This window comes from Aquarana catesbeiana, linkage group LG01 (assembly GCF_042186555.1).
Source record: "Aquarana catesbeiana isolate 2022-GZ linkage group LG01, ASM4218655v1, whole genome shotgun sequence".
NCBI lineage: Eukaryota > Metazoa > Chordata > Amphibia > Anura > Ranidae > Aquarana > Aquarana catesbeiana.
In genome coordinates this window covers 116,178,688-116,193,011 of record NC_133324.1, presented here as the reverse complement: position 1 = coordinate 116,193,011, position 14,324 = coordinate 116,178,688, and the positions used below count along the sequence as shown (strand labels likewise).

The 14,324-nt window shown below is 45.0% G+C and overlaps 1 long non-coding RNA gene across 1 annotated transcript in view; it reads right to left on the bottom strand.

Annotated features, from left to right (window-relative positions):
• Positions 1–14,324, bottom strand: part of LOC141108941 (uncharacterized) — a 159,753-nt gene that overhangs the window by 116,958 nt on the left and 28,471 nt on the right. Inside the window, exon 2 of the long non-coding RNA XR_012236180.1 lies at positions 7,683–7,790. This is a non-coding gene — a long non-coding RNA (uncharacterized lncRNA). The remainder of the gene's footprint in view (positions 1–7,682; positions 7,791–14,324) is intronic.

Below are 14,324 nucleotides of genomic sequence, written 5' to 3'. Positions count from 1 at the left end.
GGGCGAAGCTGGAGCTGTGTGGAGTTGTCAGGCTCCTACGCGTTTCGGACGTTAGTCCTTAGCCATGACTAAGGACTAACGTCCAAAACACGTAGACTGTTTTAAAGCTTTGTACATGTATTTAATAAAGGAATACTATTTTGGATGTCACCCTGAGCGCAGACCATCCATTTCCTTATTCTGATACGTTGGAGGTGTCAGCAGCCCCAAGGTCTAAGCACCGGGCGGAGCTTTTATGTGGGAAGGTTGCAGCACCTATACACTTGTTTTCCACTGTTCCTTGCAGCACTGGTCTGGTGGCAATCAGAAACACTGGTTCTAGCTACACTGGTCTGGCGACACCATGGCTGATGCGGTGGTGATTGGAGAACTGTGCGTGGCTGCAGCTGCACTATTAGATCATGTTCACACCTGAGGTTGGGGGTGGTATAACCTCACAGTTACAGAACAGCTTAACCACCCATCAATTGCTATCCCCTTTCAAAGGCAGTGGCCGGGGGGTGTACACATGCCGTGGGTGCAATGTTTTGCTTCGCAGCTGTGGTAGGAATTACACCCCCTGTACTCCTGATTCTGATTCGTTCAAGTGAGGGTTTCTTGTGTGCGGTCCAAGGGGTTAAAGCAGGTGGTGAGGAACAGATACAATGCCTCATCACTGCCTGTCAAATGCTTTCTGAAGATTCAAACAGGGATGGCTCTTCAGAGAGCATTGTACATGTAAACAAATTCATTATGGTGACACTGTCTACTGTGGCGGTGATCAGAGACACTGTGACTGCTGCAGTGGTGATCAGGGACATTGTGGCTGCTGTGGCAGTGATCACGGATCCTGTAATTGGTTTGGCAGTAACCATGGACACTGTTACTGGTGTGGCATTGATCAGGGACAATGCGACGGGTACAGCAATGATTAGGGACACTGAGTGAGTGGTGGTCATTAGGGACACTGACTGGTGACAGTGTTTTTTACATTTTCTTTTTTTTACATTTTTTACAATTTTTTTTACATACTGTCACCAGACTAGTGCAGTGTCATCATAGTAACACTGTATTACTCTGGGGGATGATCAGGATTTTTTGATAACTGTAACAACAATCGTTTTAACTGTCATGAATGGCTTTCACTATTGTGATGCTGTGATTGGCCACAGCTATCATATGGTAGAGGGCTGCTGTGATTGGCCCTGTACACCATGTAATCACTGTGACCATTCCCAAAATCAAATAGTAGGCAAGCTTTCAGGAATGAAAGTCATTCACGCCAGTTGCTTACATGAACATGTGATCACTAGGATTGGTCACAGCAATCACAGCACCCTGGTACAGATCAGTCTGTTCCACTGTGTCCAGTGGACCCTGGTAGCAGATTGTGCCGCTGCAAGACGGGGAGGATGTCATATGATTTGGAAGCTCCTGCCTGGCTGTCATTTTACAATAAGTCAGGCAGGAAGTGGTTAATTCAGTGCCAATGGAAGGAATTCTGCCCCATTGCTGGTGTCAGTGGGAGGAATAGTGGCCCATTGCTGGTATTTATGGAAGGAATTGTGCATTTTAATGGTGTCAGTGGGAGGAATAGTGCCTTACTGTTGGTGTCAACGACAGGAATTATGCCCCATCGTTGGTGTTAGTGGATGGAATAGTGCCCCAAAGCCCAGATAAAGGCAAGCAAAGGGCTGCAGTTTGGAGACCGCTGCTTTAAAGCATGAATAACAGCACAGTGCTTGTGCTGTGTAATTTGGCCCTTTGTATAATCTTAAATACCTGGCTGATCCTGCCTGGCGCTGCCTTCCCCTCTGTAAAACTGATCAGGTTTATCACGGCTTCTGATCCATGATACCATGGTCAGTTTACGTGCCTCCGTGATCCCACTGCCTCTCCTTGCTCCCTCTCCCCCCCTCCCTGCCTGTCATCTTGTCACAGTGTCGATCTGCTCCCCCCCCCCCCCCCGCTGCTAAATTGTCTGTGTCTTATTCCTACAATCTACTGTCTTACGTTAAATTATGTTCCCCAGTGTATGTGCTTTTTAAAAAATATGGCGCTTTATACGTTATTTTAGAGCCCTGCTCGGTGCTCACGTGACCGCCCACTGCTCTCCTCCTCTCCTCCCCTCCCCTCCTCTCGGCTGATGTCAGCGGAGGGATAAACAGCCCTTTCCACTGTAGCTATCAGATTGGGAGGGGAGAGTGGCAGGCAGTCACATGAGCGCTGAGCAGCGCTATGAAATAAGGTATAAAGTGGCATATTTTTTAAAAAGCACATACACAGGGGTACATAATTTAATGTAACACAGTGGATTGTAGGAATAGGACAAAGTGGCTTTACAAGCAGGTTAACTACAATATATTACCAAAAGAATTGGGACAACTGCCTTTACACGCACATGAAGTTTAATGTCATCCCAGTCTTAGTCTGTAGGGCTCAATATTGAGTTGGCCCACCCTTTGCAGCTATAACAGCTTCAACTCTTCTGGGAAAGCTGTCCACAAGGTTTAGGAGTGTGTCTATGGGAATGTTTGACCAATCTTCCAGAAGCGCCTCAGTGAGGTCAGACACTGATGCTGGATGAGAAGGCCTGACTCGCAGTCTCCGCTCTAATTCATCCCAAAGGTGTTCTATCGGGTTTAGGTCAGGACTCTGTGCAGGCCAGTCAAGTTCCTCCACCCCAAACTCGTTCATCTATGTCTTTATGGACCTTGTTTTTTACACTGGTGCGCATTCATGTTGGAACAGGCAGGGGTCATCCTCAAACTGTTCCCACAAAGTTGAGAGCATGAAATTGTCCAAAATGTATTGGTATTTATGGAACTTTCTTTGTGCACTGGCCCAAATCATTTGGTGGAGGGGGAATTATGGTGTGGGGTTGTTTTTCGGGGGTTGGCTTGGCCTCTTATTTCCAGTGAAGGGAACTCTTAAGACGTCAGCATACCAGGACATTTTGGACAATTTCTCGCTCCCAACTTTGTGGGAACAGTTTGGGGACAGCCCTTTCCTCTTCCAACATGACTGCGCACCAGTGCACAAAGCAAGGTCCATAAAGACATAGGTGAGTGAGTTTGGGGTGGAGGAACTTGACTGGCCTGCACAGAGTCCTGACCTAAACCTGATAGAACACCTTTGGGGTGAATTAGAGTGGAGACTAGGCCTTCTCATCCACATCAGTACCTGACCTCACAAACGCGAGAATGGTCAAACATTCCCATAGACACACTCCTAAACCTTGTGGACAGCCTTCCCAGAAGAGTTGAAGCTGGTATAGCTGCAAAGGGTGGGCCAGTACAACATTGAACCCCATGGACTAAGGCTGGGATGCCATTAAATTTCATGTGCATGTAAAGACAGGTGTCCCAATACTTTTGGTAATAGAGTGTATTTGGGATGGGAGGGGGGATCCAGAAATGGATAATTTTTAGCTCACTATAGTTCATCTTTTTTTTTTTTTTACCTAGAGCAGGTATGTAGCCAATAAAATTATAATAAAATAAGCTGATCTTTTTTGAATAAAAAAAAAAATCCAAAATGTATACATTCCCTTTAAAATGTTTGAATCTATTGCCCTACTTTGACAGTAGTTTTTTCCTTACTTCTTCATTGTAAACATATTTGTATTTAGCTGCTACGTTCACTGACATAGGTAACGCCATAGATAAACATTTCCCATTTTGTGAATGTGGGGGGATTGTTCAGACGCACTGTTCACAATGCATTGTGTGACCTTCCCTTAGGCAGATGATTTGCAGTGTAATGAGACTACATTGAAAAGGCAACACTTTCCCTTTTAGTGTGATTTGGAACAGTTGTAACAACTATTTTCTCCTGTGCTTGTAAATGAAGTGCTCCTGGCACAGACAAATCCTGACCTGGATTATACTTCCTTTATGATGTTTCCTCCTGTTTTATCTCATCATGTTTCATCAGCTAGCAAGGCCTCTGCACAACAAAAATAGAATCACAAACGCACCGAGCCTCCAACATTTAACTGCTCATACTGCACACTAAAACCCACCAGCCATGGACTCTATATTCTAATAGAGAGAGAGAATGGGCACATTTTGTGGCATAAGTATATTTGATGGAGCTCAGTGGAAACAATCCTACAGGGCCCTTGTCTCTACCACTTTCAGCTTTTTAGTGTTAATGATGGCACCATCATCACCTACAGAACAGTAGATATAGAGGTAGACAACAGAGTGTTTAAAGCAATATAAGAAAAAGACTGGCGCTGCTGTAGCCTCCCAGAGATGCAATAGGGTACATGTGTGTGAAAAAGGAATGGACATTCTGGAATATGGACACTCAGAGGAAAGAAGCAGCTTCCCTGAGTCAACCTAGCAAACATGAAAGCCGAAAAGAGCAGAGGGCACCTCCATCTGAGTTTAGAGTGTGTGGTTACGCTTTTTGGGGCTCTGCCCCTTTGTCAATGCTTAGAGCCCTAATGTTTGACAAAGGGGTGGTGCCCCGAAACGTGTCACCCCCCATACAGAGTGATGTCATCACGATTTCCAGCTGAGACTGCTGATCCAGCCGAGGACACCCGGAAGCCGTTGTATACAACGCGCTGACTTCGGTTCAGCTCCCCAAGCCACATCGCTCCCTCTGCATCTGCCCAGAAGACTTCCTGGCTGGATTCTGCTCTACACCAGCTAACTGCCGAGCAAGCCAAGGACACCTGGACACTGCTGCACACCACGCTTCCCACGTTCCAACTCTCCAAGCCTCAGCGCTTTCCTTAATATCAACCCAGCAGCTTCCTGGCCGAATTCTGCATAACTAGCTGCTTGCCTGCCGATCTCTGCCAGTGATGAAAAGTCCTCCTCAGATGACATGCTGACTCTTCTATTACATGTGAGTGCATTATTTTATCTATTTATACTATTTGCTGGTTTGCACACTCTACATTTAGATTGAGGGGCCCTCTGCTCTTTTCGGCTTGGGTGTGTACTTTGTCCATGCAGGCCATGCTTTAGACATTGTTCACAGGGGGTGCATAAACCTGTGCTCCATGTGAGAGCCTGGGTGCTTTTGGGGCTGTGCACTTGTACCTGCACAGATGTCACATGTCACATTGGGAACAGCGGCTGCATCTGTGCAGCTGCTGCATCCCAGTTGACAGTAATGTGACTGCCTGCCCGGGGATGCATGGAACACCATCCCTGTGTGGGTCCTCACACAGGGCACGCATTCATACACCCTGTGTGAACAGGCCTTAATGTTCCCCTCCACTAATGGCATATGCTCCCAATTTCATCTCCCCCCTCCCTTCCCACCCCATTCAGCTGCCAGGAAAGAAGAAATTACCCAGGCCTTGATTCAATTTTCTTCACCTCACTTAACAATGGTGGCATAGCTCCCTACTGTTCATTATTTCGTGGCAGTGTCCCTCTTTTCACTATGTCCCTCAAAAGTGTTATACTGCACCATACTTGCCAGCATCCTCATCCCAGTCCCTGGGGCACTGTCACCCTTGCCTGTGGCCCTCACCTGAAATGCCCACCTTCTTGGAAGTCTCTCCCATTTCACATCCATTTTCTGGACGGTCCCATCACTAAATATGTGGGGACTGCCAGCTGGTGGCCCCATTTCCTTTGGCTAATACCTTTAGCCTGCACATGCTCAGTAACTCAAATAAGTGTGGTGGTGTGATCTCAGAACACAACCCAGGACACAGCATCGTCAGAACAGAGGGAAGAGATATGGGACTGTCTTGGCAAATATAGGGCAGGTGGCTTCCATGTACTACACTAAACCCTTTATCCAACATTTAAATGATTGCATTTGTCTATTTAACCACCTCCCACCCATCGTATAGACAAATGATGACGGGAGGGTGGTTCTCTCATTCTGGAACAATGTGATATGACTTTGTCCCAATCTCGCCTTACTTGCCTGGGACAAGGTGCATACCTGATAAAGGTAAAGAGCTCATATCTCATGATGAAGCTTTTTACATATGTGATTAGCTGCACTTTCTCACAGGGTAGACCTGCACAGATAATCAGGGCACTGATCATCAGTGCCCTGATTACCAGTGTAGCCCCAGCAGTGCCCAGCAGTGATGTCAGTCAGTGCCCATCAGTGATGCCAATCAGTGCCCAGCAGTGATGCCAGTCAGTGCTGCCTTTCAGTGCCTGTTCATCAGTGCCACCCATCAGTGCCACCCATCCATGCCGCCTATCAGTGCTACATATCAGTGCCTATTAGTGCCCATCAGTGATGATTATTAGTGCCTCCTCATCAGTGCCTCCTCATCAGTGTCCTTTAGTGTCATCTCATCAGTGCCAATCAGTGCAGCCTATCAGTGCCCATCAGTGCAGCCATATCAGCGCACATCAGTGAAGAAGAAAAATTTATTATTTACAAAATTTTCTAACAGAAACTAAGAAAAACTTTTGGTCTTTTTCATTTTTTTAGCAAAAAAATTAAAAACCCAATGGGGATTAAATACCATCAAAAGAAAGCTATATCTGTCTAAAAAAAAAATTATAAAAATGTCATATCGGTACAGCATTTCATGACTGCACAATTGTCATTCAAAGTGCGACAGCGCTGAAAATTGGCCTGGGCAGGAATGGGGTGAAGGTGCCCCGTATTGAAGTTTCAGTCTAATAATAGTAAAGTAGGTCAGTATAATAGTAAAGTAGTAGAAAAATGTTTGTGGCATACCAATTCTTTATGGTCTGAGTAACTGGGAGCACTGCAGGGGTGTGTCCTTTGCCTTTCATATAATTTATATTTAAAGGTCAGCCTCCTTCACATTGTAGAAAGATGGGGAAGATATACAATGGTGCTTGGGGCTTCCTTTCCTATCTTTCAGTGGCTCAATGGATTGGTGGGGGAGCAAAAAGAAGATAAATATGCCCTCCTGGGTAGAGAGCATTAAAGAGTGAACTTGCATGGGCCAAGCACAGGTTCAGTTTATTACAGGTAAGACAATATATAAGATGTCCCAAATGCAAGTATACAATATCACAACAAATGCAGTATTATTGGAATACAGTGTGTACAGATTATACTACACTTCTGGTGGTGTACACAGTATACAATACATTGCAGCCGTACGGTTTCTAATACACTGCAGGCGGTGTACACAGTATCTAATACAGTGTGTACAGTTTCTACTACACTTCTGGTGGTGTACACAGTATACAATACAGTATACTGTACACAAGGAAGGTGAGCAGTGACAATGCATGCATCAGTGACACTGTCTCTCTAGTCCTCCTGCTGGAGCACACACTTCGTGGAATCATGGACAGGGCACTTAAGGCAGAACAGCAGGAGGAAGAGGAGGACTTTTTTTTCTTCAGAAGTCCCCCTTTATCCAGATAGCATTCCTGCCGGCCCGCCAAACACATGCATGTAGAGGATAACACTCAGCAGCAGTCTTCAAGGTATGGTTTTCAGTCCTTAGAAACCCAAGGAGTTGTACGTGGCTGGGAGGAGGTAGTTACGGATAATGTGATCCTTAGTGACACAAAGGACTCAGAATTGAATGCCTCTGAAAACTTACGCTGCATGGCCTCCCTGATTCTGCAAAGCCTGAGAAAGGACCCTAGGATTTGTGGTATCAAGAAGAGAGATCATTACTGGCTGGCAACCCTTCTTGATCCACTTTACAAGGGTAAAGTTGCAGAAAGCAGAGGGGAGGGACCTGAGATTCTGTGAGGCTCCTAGCTGCCACTTACCCCCGCCACCTCCTGGCTGCCACATTCCCCTGCCACCTCCTGGCTGCCACATTCCCCAGCCACCTCCTGGCTGCCCCATTCCACAGCCTCCTCCTGGCTGAGGCTTTCCTGTGTATGAAAAAGGGACATAGTTTTAGTTTATTGTTCATCAGTCACACACAGTTTTCAGCTCATGACTGTTCCAAATTGAATGTTAATAAATAGAAAAGACTATCATTCTGACCCCAGCATTTTTCATTTTTGTCCCTTACATTGTTGGCCACCACTGTCTATTGATATATAAAACACTTTATTAAATCAGCAATTAGTGATCAATAATAACATCTATTTCACATCATTTATTTTACGACAATAAATATGTTGAACAATGCTATACCTGGCTCAAGCTGGGCTCCTCCACTTCTTCCTGGCTGGAAGGCCCAGGTTGGGCGTCAGAAGCCTCAGCTGGGGTGTAAGGAAGTGTGGAAGGTAGGGTTGAGAGGGATTCCCTGACTTCAGTCTAGTCTGCCAGAAAATGAAGTCTGTCATAATACCACAGCCTGGGGTACATAAATGTCATCTGCTGCAGCTCCTGATCCCATGGATTTCTGGACCTTAGTAAGCTCACGATTATATGTGCTCCTAAGGGCCACCAATTTTTTTTTTTTTAAATAGGTGATGTCTGCCGTGGGGACCTGCGGCTTCACCAACTCCAGCAGTTTCTCCAGCGCTGCCTGCCTCTTTATTTTGTTATTATAATGCGGGTGTTTGACCTGCCACAGACCCCACCAGCTCCCTGTACTTGTCTATGAATATTGGGAGAAAGCTGTGGTCTTTGAACCCATCCATTTTCTCTGCAAGACACAATACAAGACAAACCCTAATGCCAAGCGAAACTCTCTTAAGCTTGACTCAATATAGGCCTCAATCTAGAAGCAGTATAGGCCACTGATGCACCAAGTTCAAATTGTACCTTCGTTATAACGATCGTCGCTTCCGATACACCGTCCTCCGCTCACAGATCGTACGTACGACGCACGCGTGTTACGCTTTATATACACTGCGCATGTGTGAAACTCCGCCCCGCCCCTGACATTTTTTCTAGTCTATGCCCCACCCCTTCTCTTTCAGCACAGTGGGTAGAGAACATGACAGAGACACAGCAGGTGCATGCAGAGGAGAGCAGCAACAACGAAAGCCCAGATCCACGAACGTCCCAATCCCAGAGGAGATTTAAGGCCTCAAATATGTCCTTTGTAGAGATGGTGGACATCTTGAAGAGGGCCGACTATGATAGGAAGCATGGACCTTACCTAAACCCAAATGTGAGAAAGGCGAGGATCATGACTAAAGTTGTGAAGAGTCTGCGCTGGAATTATGGGGTACGGCGATTCAAGGATCAACTGAGGAAACGCTGGTCAGACCTGAAATTGAGGGAGCAGGATCAGTACAGAAGGATCATGAGAGTTCTTCAAAAATGTAAGTAGATGTCGTGTGTTCCTATTATTATTATTACTTGCATGCTGCTCCATGTGCTTTTCATTACTGTTGTGCATTTTAAAATGGCAACTTTCATGTTCATGGGCACAGTAATCGGTCATAGGAAACATTGTTCATTCACCCACTAAAATACAATGTTTTGGGCAGATGCAGGTTACCTACATTTGTTCAGGCCTATATATATTAAAAGAAGTTTGTTGTCTAGATGGGTTTGTAACTAGAATGAAATGGAAAATTGATTCAGTGTAAGGAGAGGACACTCAGCAGCTGTTTACACATCTGGACGCAGGAGCACTAGTGTGGGACATCAGAAAAAACTTTAGGGTGTCCCACGCAAGTGCTCCAGTGGATACTAGGGGTGTCTTCATGTGTGAAACTTGTACAAAAAAGGAAGTATTCCAGCTTTAGAAAGGAACTAAAAATGTCTTCAGCTTGAAACTCTGCCAAAACAGACAATTGTACACGATACTTCCAAGCAATGTTTCATATTCCTATTTCTGCCCTCAAATACCTGTGTGCTAAGTATACCTTTTTTTTATTCACATAGGGGAGAAAAGACTCAGGACATCTGAGGACACTAGGGACTCCACACCTCCTAAAGAAGGGGAAATCCCAAAACCACAAGCAGAGGATGAGGAGGGAGACCTTTATGAAGTGGTCAAAATAGTGACCACAACAGGTGAGTGTCTGAGACCACAGCTTCAGGTAATAGATGTATGCCTGCATATTTATAATACATGGTGTGTTTTTTTTTATTTTAGGTGATGTGGATGTTGTGGAAGAAGAATCTCATTTCACAAGTGAAAGTGCCCAGATCCTCATCGAGGAGATAATGGGGTGCAGTCGTGATTTAGAAAAGATAAAGGAAAACATCAATGATGTTCAACAAAAAATGAAGAACATCATTGATGTTTTAGGCAGAATATAAAACACATCAAAATTGTACCGTTTTATCGTGTATTTTTGCTTTTAAAAACAAGTTTTAAAGTATTTTAAAAGCCAAATTTTGAAGATGCACACAGGTGTGTCAACATGTGCTATCTGCCATCACGGGATATCAAGGTGCGCGTTTTGTGGGTGCAACCCCTTCCTCGCAACTGAAGTAGGTAAGAGGAAGAGGTTGCACCCCAAAACACGTCCATTGATCACCCATGATGGGAGCTAGGACATGTTGACATTAGGCATGGGATCGGGAGGGAAATCCCCATTTTGAATCCCAATTTGTGTGCATCTCCAAAATTTGGCTTTTACAGGGGTGACATCACCCTATCAGATGAAGGTAATATCAACACAGTTTGGACATACTAATGTCTGATATTGCCTTCACTTTGTCAAAGTTGAACTTTGTAAGTTCCTGAGATGTATATGTTCTGTTTGGAAACATACCTGTTGAACCAAAAAAAGGCTATTTCTAATGTGACCAAAAAAAATGTTATACAACAAAGATGTTGGTTTGTTCAAAAAATCTTTTCTAACGCACGTGTGAATGTACTTTTGAGTAAAATGTTTTCTACTTAACAATGTATGGCTTCTTCTTTCAATGCTCAAAAGCAGTTTTTGTAGTAAGTTGGTGTTTACAGTGATAATGGGGGTTATTTACTAAAGGGAAATCCCCTCCTTGCACTACAAGTGCACTTTCATTTCAGTTTCAAGTGCACTTTTGCAGTGCACTTGGAGTGCAAAGTGGATTTTCCTTTAGTAAATAACTCCCACAGTACTTTTTAATTTGCCACAATCATGCCATTTTCGTGACTACCAAAAAAATCACAAAAGAAAGAAACACAAGCAGTAAATACAAGGAAATATTATTTATGTTTATCCAAAAAAATGTATTTTTAAAATGTTTCTTGATTGTGTGGCATATCAATGGCCCCCTACCTGTAAATTACTCCAGATATTTTTGTCTCACTTTACGGCGCTTTGGGGGGGCGGCAAGCCAGGACGGCCAGCTTCAAGTGCTGTCAGGGTTGAAGGATCAGGAAAGCTGGCCTCAGTCCCAACTGAGGCCACATAGTTTGTAGCATTTTTTCTAAGAAAATTGTGCATAATGCAGCAGGCAAGCACAATATGGTTGAGTTTATAGTCTGCCATGTGGATTGGTGTCAGAAATAGGCGGAACCGGCTGGCCATTTTTCTGAAAGCGTTCTCCACCACTCTTCTGGCTCTGGCCAGCTGGTAATTAAAAACCCTATGGTCCGGGGTGAGGGTCCTCATAGGGAATGGCCGCATAAGATGGTCCCCCAGCGCAAATGCTTCATCTGCAATGAAGACGAAGGGGAGTCCTTCCACATTGTCTTCTGGAGGTGGCAAGCCCAAGCTGCCATTCTGGAGCCGTCGGTAAAGCTCAGTGTGGGCAATGACTCCACCATCCAACATCCGGCCATTTTTCCCCACATCCACATACAGGAACTCGTAAGTAGCCGACACCACCGCCAACAACACAATACTATTAAACCCTTTGTAATTATAATAGTATGACCCCGAGTTGGGAGGTGGGACTATGTGGGCGTGTTTCCCATCTATTGCCCCTCCGAAGTTAGGAAAGTCCCACCGCTGGGCAAAGTGGGATGCCACAGTCTGCCATTCCTGTGGCGTTGAAGGAAATTGTGGAGTCAAACAAGAAAAAAAATATATTACTTTTGCACATTGATAACAGATTAGATCTAATATTCTTGGCCAACATCAGTATAACATTTATTTTAAGGAGTACTTAAAGACAAAAATATAAGGTCCACTTATCAGATTCCTTACCCCCTCTGAAGGCCCATTGTAAAAATTTTAGGGGGGGAGATGTTTTGGGCAGGTAACCCTCTCCACTTCATTGGGAGCTGAATGCATAAATAATGTGTGTTTCTTTGGCCAGCCCCTCCTTACTTTACACTATTGGCATCCCACTGGACAGGTAAGAAGTGTCACAATACAAAAATATGAATACACACTGTCCTAATTGAAGCACATTTTTACATGATGCAATCACCTATCAAGATAATAGGAGAACAAAACTTTAAACAGTACCATTTGAAAGTATTCAGGCAGGACCTTTCACTACATGCTTTGGTCATAAATATGACCACAAAAGAGGTAGGTATAGTGTGTATGGGTTGGGTAAAGTCAGCAGATAGAGGACTGGTATGGGATGACTTAGCGTTGGGGGGAGGGAGGGTTCCAAATGATTTTGGGACCCCAAAAAAAGACTCTGGCACTATGCATGAATTTAAGCACACAAATAACATTTGTCCACATTTTAGGGGGTGTTTAGGGTAAAGCACTGCAATGGAGCTGACAAAATACATTTTTAGGTGACTAGGCTAGGTGTGTATGGGCCCAGGATAGCATGCTGGGGAGGTTAGTGAAGGCAAATATGCATGAAGGACAAAAAAGGAAGTTTAAAAGCTTCCAGCATGCATGAGGACAAAAGGGACATTCACAGCATATTACAATCATGGTAATTAGGGAATGATGAATGAAATGCAATACAGTGGAACCTCGGTTTGCGAGTAACGCGGTTAACGAGTGTTTCGCAAACTGATCACTGTATTTCTAAAATTCCTAACTCGGTTTGCGAGTGTTGTCTCGCAAAACGAGCAGGATTCAGGCCAAAAGCGGTGTGCAGTACCGCTTTTGGCCTGAGATGGGGGGCGCAGGAGCCGAGCAGAGCCGAAAGTCGCCAATCAGCGCCGTTCGGATATGCACGGAAAGGCCCAAGGACAGTTCGGCTGACCTCGGCAAACCTCGAAAAGGCTCGTGAACGGAGTCTTTCCGAGGTTTGCCGAGGTCCGCTGAAGTGTCCCTCGGGCCTTTTCGGCCTTTTCTGAGGCTCTCCGGCGCCCCCTGCCTCTGGCCACATGCGGTATTGCATCCCATTGAATGCAGAACAGATTATTTTCGTTTACATGGGAAAACTCGCTTTGATATGAGAGTACAGTGGATTACGAGCATACTCCTGGAACGGATTATGCTCATAATCCGAGGTTCCACTGTACATTAGCAAACATGAAATACATAGAATGTGATGTTAAAGGAGAAAACTTACCCTAATATAGTCCTTCCGCAGGACCTGAATGATGGCAGAACAGGTCTCTGGAATAATGATCCCCAGAGCCTGGGGGAAGATGCCTGTCGAGAACTTGATGTCCTGGAGACTTCTCCCCATTGCCAAGTACTGCAACGTGGCGACTAGGAGTGATGGCTTGCCGCATTTAGGTGTCCTGCCTGCTAATATAAGGGGACAGCAAAGCCAACAAACGGTGAAAAACGAGGTCCGTCATCCGGAGATAATTCCTGAAATCATCAGGATTATTCTCACGGATATCCCTCAACAAAGGCATATGAGAGAATTGGTCACGCTGGAGCAACCAATTCTTCATCCATGAACTCCTCCCCACCTTGTTCATGGACTGGGCTTGGGTCAAAGCAAGAACCCCAACACCAAGCCCCCGCATAGGATGAACTCTACGATGAGTACATAACCACAACATGGCTTCAAAACGGTCGGCTGGTCAGAACGAACTAACAGAAAGCACTGAAAAACAGAAAGGCCTGAGAAGAGTGACCTGAAATTCAGGAACGAGTGGACAAGAACGCACTGGGAATCAAATACGTACTATAATAATAATAATGCGCACTGACAAACAAATGCGAACTGACTACATGCACTGAAGAACAGATACAAACCCACAAGCACAAACTGAAGAGCAGTAATAACGATCTCAAAAGCGCGAATTGTCTCTCACCAAACTTCTACTAACACGAGATTAGCAGAAGGAGCCCAAAGGGTGGCGCACTTGGTATTGAACTTCCCTTTTATAGTGCCGTCGTACGTGTTGTACGTCTCCGCGTTCTTGACGTTCGGAATTTCCGCCCAACTTTGTGTGACCATGTGTATGCAAGACAAGTTTGAGCCAACATCCGTCGGAAAGAAAACATGGATTTTGTTGTTGGAATGTGCGATCGTTTGTACGCGGCATAACTGTGAGGGGTTACAGTGTTCCGGCGCCACCAAAACCAAAGGCCCAATTTTTCTGCCCCTGTTTAACAGGGCCATGTAATTACAATTTTTTATATAATATTTAACAGCAGGGCCCGTTCCTGCACCCATCAAGAATAACTGTGAGGGGTTACGTTGTTCTGGCGCCACCAAAACCAAAGGCCCAATTTTTCTGC